Here is an 8,778-nt window from a genome sequence, read left to right as displayed (position 1 = left end):
CTCCTTGTGTGTGTTTTGGTTCGGATGCTGATGTAAGTCCAGTGATTGGCATTCAGGCTCCACGTTTGCCTTTGCCTGTGTTAGTTTGTGTGCGTGTTAGCCGAGCTACGAATGCTCTGATTCTCCTTCGTCCAAGGAGATACGTATGCATAGGATGCGACATCCTAGCGAGCATGTGTCGTTTCCCCAGTCCGAACTACTTTGACTCTGATGTCTATGCTTGATAGACTAAGTAGGCCCAGGATGCGATATCCTGCCGAGTCAGTCTTGTCTGTTTTCTTGTGTCTTTTTCAGCCAGTATCAGTGTGTGTTTGAGCAGTATTCTTAGCAACCAATTTCCTTCCTATTGTGCGTGGATCCCGTCGAGTACGACGGATGCGTAGGGGTGCTAATACCTTCCCTTCGCATAACCGACTCCCGATCCCATTCTCTTTGGTCGCGAGACCATGTTCTTTCCCAGGTTTACTTCGAGCGTTTCCTTTCCCTCTTTTGGGATAAATAACGCACGGTGGCGGCTCTGTTGTTCTTGTTTTCCCGCCGGTTTTTCGCGTAATGCGACAACATTCTATAGGGAGCCATCGATACAGGACTAGTTCCAGGAACTAAATCAATCGAAAACTCAACCTCACGTTCCGGCGGTAAATCACTTATATCTTCAGGAAATACCTCCGCAAACTCACAAACTATTGGCAATTCTTCAATCGTCCTCTTCTCGCGAATATCCAAAGTTGCCAATAACATAAACAACTCGGCACCACCTTGCACCGATTCATCAACTTGCTTAGCAAACACAAACCAATCTTCCTTCGCACCAGCCTCAGGAAAAATAACCGTCTTCTCGAAACAGTTGATATACACCCGATTAACTTCTAACCAACACCATCCTCAAATCTGACCTCTCTTCGGGTTCAGGAAAACACCACATTCTCAAACCGGTTAACTAGCCAACAGTGCACTCTTGCATGCAACAACATAATATCCAAGCTCGATACAATTGGAACATCCAAGATAAGCAGACGCTTCTCCCCCACTTATTTCATTCCCAACCTGCAAATGGAAAATAAAACAAGCATCGACAGTGTTTTCACACACATGTCGCATACTAGGGAACAAACCTAATTAAACAACCTGGCTGGACGGACCGACCTGCTCTGATACCACTAATGTAACATCCCTTTTTCCACCCCAAAATACTTAACATATAATCAGAGTAAATAGGCACGCATATAAACAAAAGGGCGTCACACCAACGTTTTCAAAAACTAAAAGCTTTCAAAAACCAAACATCAATATACAATACACCTGGTCAGTTAAAATAACACATTTCACTTATCATGAATATTCAAGAATATGCGTTTGCAACGGAAAATAATGAATACTCATGCATTTCATCAAACGATCCATGTTCCATACCATGATCATCTCTCAATAATCTCTTCAAAATAAACTAAAACCATAATCAAAACATTTGGCACTATGACCTCTCAACAGCAATTGCAAATAAGCATGTTCACGAGTAATAACATAATCCTTATCCAAATAGGATACGAGTTCAATACTACTAATCTACCCAGTGTTATATGACCAGAGCATTGACTCATTACCTAGTCTTCAAACTAAAATACGGAAACTCTCTGGCTAATCTCGAGCGAGCTACCGTCCACTTACTTCAGCAATACTACTCTGGAGTATCTACACGATACCCATGTAAAGGTAACATTCAAACAAAAAGGGTGAGAATTCAAATCATTATGAAGAAGTATAATAAGGAACAATTGTAGCGGTGTATTCGTTACCATTGGAGATATTTACTAAATCCAAGGCAAATCATACAAAGTCGAGTCGCCACCGCACTTCTATTTATCCAAAGGAATGGTTAGAAAGAGAACAAAAACCTATAAAGTTTTACAAATAAAACTAGTAAAAGAGGGTCAGAGATCTGGGTAAGGGGGTTGGTTATGCAAAGGGAAGGTGTTAGGAACCCAATGCATCCTAGGTACTCCTAGGGAGCGCTTTTCACGCTTGTTTCAAAGGTTATTGTTTATGAAATTATTTGTGCAAACATGATTGAAGAGATGAGAAAAGAATATACAAGTTTATTTACATTTTTGTGTTTGGATGGATGGACCCATTGCCTACGTACCCTCTCATGAAAGATAAGGATCAAAACCCCGTAGTTCGGGTAAAAAATTTCAAAACAAATGAGTGGATTGATTGGTCAAAAAGCCTTAAGGTCTTTTGTTATCAAAGGGAGATTACTCGACCTAAACCACAAATCCACCATGTGAGGATAGCTTCGACATGCTAGTGAGGGGTTAGCCCTATAATAAGCATGGAAGACTTACGGTCGACTCACTAAGGATGAGGTGAGTATTATATCTACCACAAGGATAACTCAAACCTAATATCAAAAGGTTTATGAACAATTTGATTAAGACATGGTCATTGAAACCACAAAAGATCACATTTGAAGTGAGTTGAATTAACCAATTAGAGTATTCACAAAATGAGGTCAAAGTATGAATTAGAGTTCATTTACAATGAGTATTAGGAAAAGAAAGTTTGAAAAATCAAAGGCATATGGCCTAGGTTTCTAATTTAAAAACAATGTCAAATGTTTTCACAAAATGTTTTTTGGTTTGGGTTAACATGAAGGTGGAGGTATAAGGAAACAAAAAGGTGGGGGAATGAGGAACAAAACCGCATTAGGAGTTCCTCTCTTGAGATCATATGTAGATGATCCAAGTAAGTACCATCCTTTGGAATAAGCGACAAGCACAAGGCAAAAGCAATCAACAATAAAAAGGAAATAGAATGCCAATATATGGACTTATATCCAACTCCAAGCAACAAAAAGGAAATAGAGTGCCAATAGATGGACTTATATCTAACTCCTCAAAACAAACAGGAAACAGAATGCCAATAGATGGGTTTACATCCAACTCCTCAAAACAAACAGGAAACAGAATGCCAATAGATGGGCTTACATCCAACTCCAAACAACAAACAGGAAACAAAATGCCAATATATGGACTTAGATCCGACTCCTAACAAACAAACATGCATGTAAAGCAAATACATGAAAGATTCACAAGTAAGCAAACAAGAAATCAAGCATCACACTCTATATACAAACAAGAGGCTCAGACAAATGGTTGGGCTTTAGTCAAGAGGGGTCATATCAACCTCGACAAACAAGCCAAAACTGTAAGGGTGTTCTGAAGCTCTTAACCACTAACATTGAGAGTTAGGGTGAAGCTGATCAAATATGGTAATGAGGATTAGACCTCATGCTCTTAACCCTGGCCTGGGTGAGCTCAAATCAAAGAAAGCGTGGGGATCCAGAAAGAGGGACCCTATTCCACCTGACTGACTTTATACAAAGATCTAGGGTGTTTATTCAAAAGCATCAGCACGTAGTGCGAGCATAATGAAAGACTCACTGAATAACAGGGGATTGATTGCTAATCCCTTCTATCTGTCAATTACCTCTTCACTTAGGAGGACTTATCAAGTAACATGCCTCATTTAGAGGTCTTTGGCACAAATGTAAACAATCACAAACAGAGCCTCATAAGGAGGACTTCAGCCAAATGCCTGCCAAAAAGGTGACATGACTTCCAAACTACATGGAGTAAGAGAGTATCTACCTAAGTGGTGTATCAACCACAATCCAAAGCTCAAGCAAGATCTAAAAGCTAGCAGCTAATGTACCTGTACAAAAGCTAAACAGTTAATATCTCAGACAGAAAACCAATAGACAACAGTGGAACTTTCCAATATTTACAACTTAATAAACAATGCTCAAGCAATCAAGTGAACTCATGAGCATCAATTAGAACCTACAAAACAGAAATGTGTTAGTGTTCAAAATTATTTGCATCTCACAAAGTGAGACCAAACCAACCATTAATGCTAAAGGTCCAAACCTGAAACACAAAGCACAATTAGTTTATGTACAAAACACTAGTACAAAGACTAGGTCCAAAACCAAATCAAATGATCAAAACAGAAGTCAATCTTTTGCATAATGCACATTCAAGCAATTAAGAAAATTTCCTCAAAAGGACCAAGATCACTTCACAAGGTAAAGGCATCAAACAATTCATGTCATGCAAAGGCAAACAATGTGCACAAAGTTGGACATCCAAATTAGAAAATCCAAATCAAAACAGAAAAGCATCCAATGCTCATTAAATTTTTTATGTGAATTACTCATGTTATGAACAAACATCATGCAAAAAATTAGATTCATAAGAGCTCAAATGATAGGTAAACAAAAATGTGACACAAATTGAATACCAAAAATGTGACACAAATTGTCACAACATATCTTCATGTGTCCAAAACAGTGATAGCATATGATAAAAATCTCAACCCAAAGCTCAAAAATCAAACTACATGTGAGGATCAAGCACACCAAATTTCAGATCAATTGGATTAACAATGAGTATTTCACAAAGCATTTATCATGACATATCAAATTAGCATATGGTTCAATCAAAAAATCACAATTAAAAATCCAGAATCAAACAATTCATGAAATAAATGCTATAAAAATCTAGGGATCAAAACAAGAATGTGAAAAAAAATTGGAATCAATTTGAAGCATTTGGCTATTTTTAATGATTTTTTGAAGTTGGAGAAATGAAATGAAATATCAAATGAAATAATGGAGGGAAAAATATTATTTGAATAAAATCCAGAAACGATCAAGGCCAGGTTCGAACACACGCACCAAGGATCAAAATGAGAATTCAATTGAAATTCAGAAAAATGCACAAGCGGAGAATCGAACACGCGCGCTGAAGGAGAAAACAAATGGAATTCAAAAACGCACAGGCCAGGACTCGAACTCGCGCGCTAAAGGATCAAAAGCGCTTGAAACACTGCGTTTCAACACAAACCCTAGGGGAAATAACCAGACGGCGGAGCAACCGTCTTCTCCGGCCAACCAGGCGGAGCTCCGCCGTGGATTTTTCCAGAAATGGACGAAATATATATGGTTCGAAAGCTCCTTCAACGAGGATCATGAATATCATATCAAATCAACCTAAAACCTCATGTATTTCACAGATCGAGCAAGAACGTATTTGGTGTCAAAACTTTAATTCCACATGGCATGTTCATTTCTTAACCAAATTCAAATATAATCATATCATCATTCTCAGTGTAACAAGCTCTACATGTTTATGGCAATAAACTGGCAAAAAGAGAGAATCGAATTTCACCTACCTGAACTTGCAGTGATCCAAACTCGTGTGTTCAAACTTCCAAAACTTCCAGATCTTCTCCAATATCCTTGCCTTGAAGCTTGATGCAAAAAGTAATGGTTGAAAGCACTTGGATCTAGCTCAATTTCAAGTTTCCATCTCCATGTTCATGTGCTTGTGTAGCTCAAATCTGAACCGAATTCTTCAAACCAAAGGTTGATTCCTACTCAATGATACATGATGAACCAGATTATGCAAAGAAAATGAAGGTTTATGTGAAGAATTGAGAGATTCAAAGAGAGAGAAAAAATGGAGGGAATGGAAAATTTCAGATCTGAAAATGCTTTTTTTTCTCAAAAACAGTTATGATTTAGCTTTTATACTCTGTGTTAATCATGCTGAAATTAGGATTAGGCTTTGGTTAATTGAGATTAGAGAGATGTAAGGTGTTTTGCAAAAAAGGCAAGTGTGCTTAGCATGTACATGCCACACGTGAACAGTGCCATGCTGAGCCTTGTTTTCACTTAAAATCATTCAATAATCATCATGGAATTAGTATTTGGCTTGTATGATCATCCAATTTTGAATTATCAATTTTCCCTCCAAAATGCACATGTATGCGCAAGTGATCATATGAGCTTCTTTCATGCAAGGAAATGATTCATTTGGAAAGTATTGGTCACAAGGAGTATTTTGCAAAAAGAGTGAACCAATTTGGTGTTTTGAATCAAAAGTTATTCCATGTTGAACTTCCATGCATACTTTGTGATCATTTGGCTATAACTTCTCAACCAATTATCAGATGGACATGATATAGGACTTTTTGAAAAGAGGAGAGAAATATATTTAACTTTCATGTTCACCAAAAATCCATTTGAAGCTTCTTTGATGTTGGAAAATCAAGTTGAATATGGACCAAAAACTTGCCATTTTTGGAAACTTGAAATTACAGGTCATTTTCCATTTTTGGAAACTTTTGCCATGACTTCAAAATCTTCAAGATAGATGTTTAACATGATGAATAGGCCTTGTTTGAACATGAATGAGATGTTTCAAATCATATCCTCCACCTCAAAGCCCTCAGTTGACTGTACAGTTGATTATTTGATCCTCAGATGACCTGAAAATGCCTTGATGAACTTGGGCCTCTACCACTTGGTAAGATTGCTTCAAAATGAAACCCTAGCTCATATAAGCTCTTTTAATGATCCTGTTGTTTTCATTTCAAAGGGAAATACCTCCTCACTTGCACAAAGGATTCTCTTGATGTGCTTGACCTGTTGACTGCTTAGACTGCAAAACAAAATGTTAGATGACATATTTTTGTGCTTTTGGTTAGTGATTAAAACAAGAAAAGCAATGATATACAATGTAAGCAAGCCTGGTGATCAACAATCACTCACAAAGAGATCCCAGCCATAGGTAAAGGAAGCAAGATGCTCAATGATCCTTGAGGCTTAAGCTATGAGATGATATGATGCCATGAGGGATCTTAGGGTCAAAAATTGAGGTCTTACAACAATGATTAAATCAACAATTAAAGGAATTCATCACACTTCATATAACCATGTAACCAACATTTATTTCACATGTTTCAAGCACGCACAAAAACTCAAGGATTATAACATTCAAATCCAATATTATATTCCCAATTATACACATAACTACAATTATCACATAATCACATTTTTTGTCAAGTTATGTATCCAAACATCATCAATTCAATTACCATATCTCATACACACATCACAATCACAATAATGCATACACTCAACTATCACATAACTCTAATGTGACTCAATGCAAGACATGTGACTCTATTCATGCGGTACCTCAATGTGAACCCAGTGTTTCACCGCTTTCCGATTCAATATCTAGAATCCAAGTCACCACGTCTATTTCCAATTAAGGATCAACATCTGCTACGCCTATTTCCAATTAAGGATCAACGTCTATATGGACCCAACGTTCCACCACTTTCCGATTCAACATCTAGAATCCAAGCCATTACGTCTATTTCCAATTAAGGATCAACGTCTGCTACGCCTATTTCCATTCAAGGATCAACATCTAATCCATGTGAACCCACAGTTTCACCGCTTCCACTATGAAGCCGACCATGCCATGAATGAATGTACAAATACCAATACATATGCAATTAAGATCATCTCTACCATCTTAACATTCCACATATCACCATAATTCAACTCTATGAATTATCCACCAATGGTACATATACACATTCATAACAATTACACCATTCACATAATATGCAATTAAGATCATCTCTACTATCTTAATCATTCCCCATATAACCATAATTCAACTCTATGAATTATCCACCAATAGCACATATACACATTCATCACAATCCACTATTCACATATATAAACTAATTATCAAATAAGCACAATCAGATTTCATCTCAAAACAATTACAGCATTTAAAATCTCAATTTTTCACTTTTCAAACAGTGTTAACTAGTTAACGCATACGGTTAACCTGTTAACGCGAAACAGAATACACTTCCTGGCAGATTTCAAAAGTGTTAACCGGTTAATGCATTTGGTTAACCTGTTAACGCAAGACAGAATACAAATTTCTAACAGATTTTCAACAATGTTAACCTGTTAACGCATTTGGTTAACCTGTTAACGCAAGACAGAATACAAATTTCTAACAGATTTTCAACAGTGTTAACCGGTTAACGCATTTGGTTAACCTGTTAACGCAAAACAGAATGATATTCCTGCGTTAACAAAAAAACAGAATGCAAAATTTTCTGCATTTTTCATCGTTGGAGGACTTTCGGACCTCCGATTTCGATTCCGTAAAAAGCCACACGTTCAGAAAATTATAACTCATACAATACTCTAATTATATAAGGTTAATTTACAGTTTTAACACAATTAAATCACTACAATCAAGAATACTAATCAAACTTAACAATTTCAAAAGTCATAAAAATTAGGGATTTTAACCTAACATACTTCTACCCATTGACCCGATCATACTAACCCATAATAATAAGGACTCCCCCCTTACCTCCTCAATTTTTTGGACTAGCTCCTCTCTTGTTCTTCCCCTCTTCTCCTTACTTTTCCTCTCCTCTTTCTCTATTGTTGTCAAATGATCAAATGAATCCTAATTCTCACTCTCTTCCCTTTTATATACTAGTATTCTATTTGGGCTTAAAGCATAATACCTCTAATTTAATTAATAGGCCCAATAAGACCTAATATTTAAATATCTCTAATTAGTTCAATTAAATTAAACTAACACAATATGTCTACCAAGTTAATTAATTCAATTATTCATGATATCTCATATCAACTAAATAATTAATTAACACACCAAATTAATTAATATAATCGATTATTTTACTACCTAACAACCAATTAATTAATTAACACTCCAAATAAATAAAATAAAATACAGTAATAATAATATAATAATTAAATACTAAAAATTGGGTTGTTACACTTAACATAGCGCTAAATTTTCCTTATGACACGCTAACTACTAACACTAACCATTGACCATTAACATTTAATTCTTGCTCTTT

Source organism: Lathyrus oleraceus, chromosome 6 (genome assembly GCF_024323335.1).
Source record: "Lathyrus oleraceus cultivar Zhongwan6 chromosome 6, CAAS_Psat_ZW6_1.0, whole genome shotgun sequence".
NCBI lineage: Eukaryota > Viridiplantae > Streptophyta > Magnoliopsida > Fabales > Fabaceae > Lathyrus > Lathyrus oleraceus.
The sequence above is the reverse complement of the archived record's forward strand: the minus strand, read 5'-3'. Positions refer to the sequence as shown.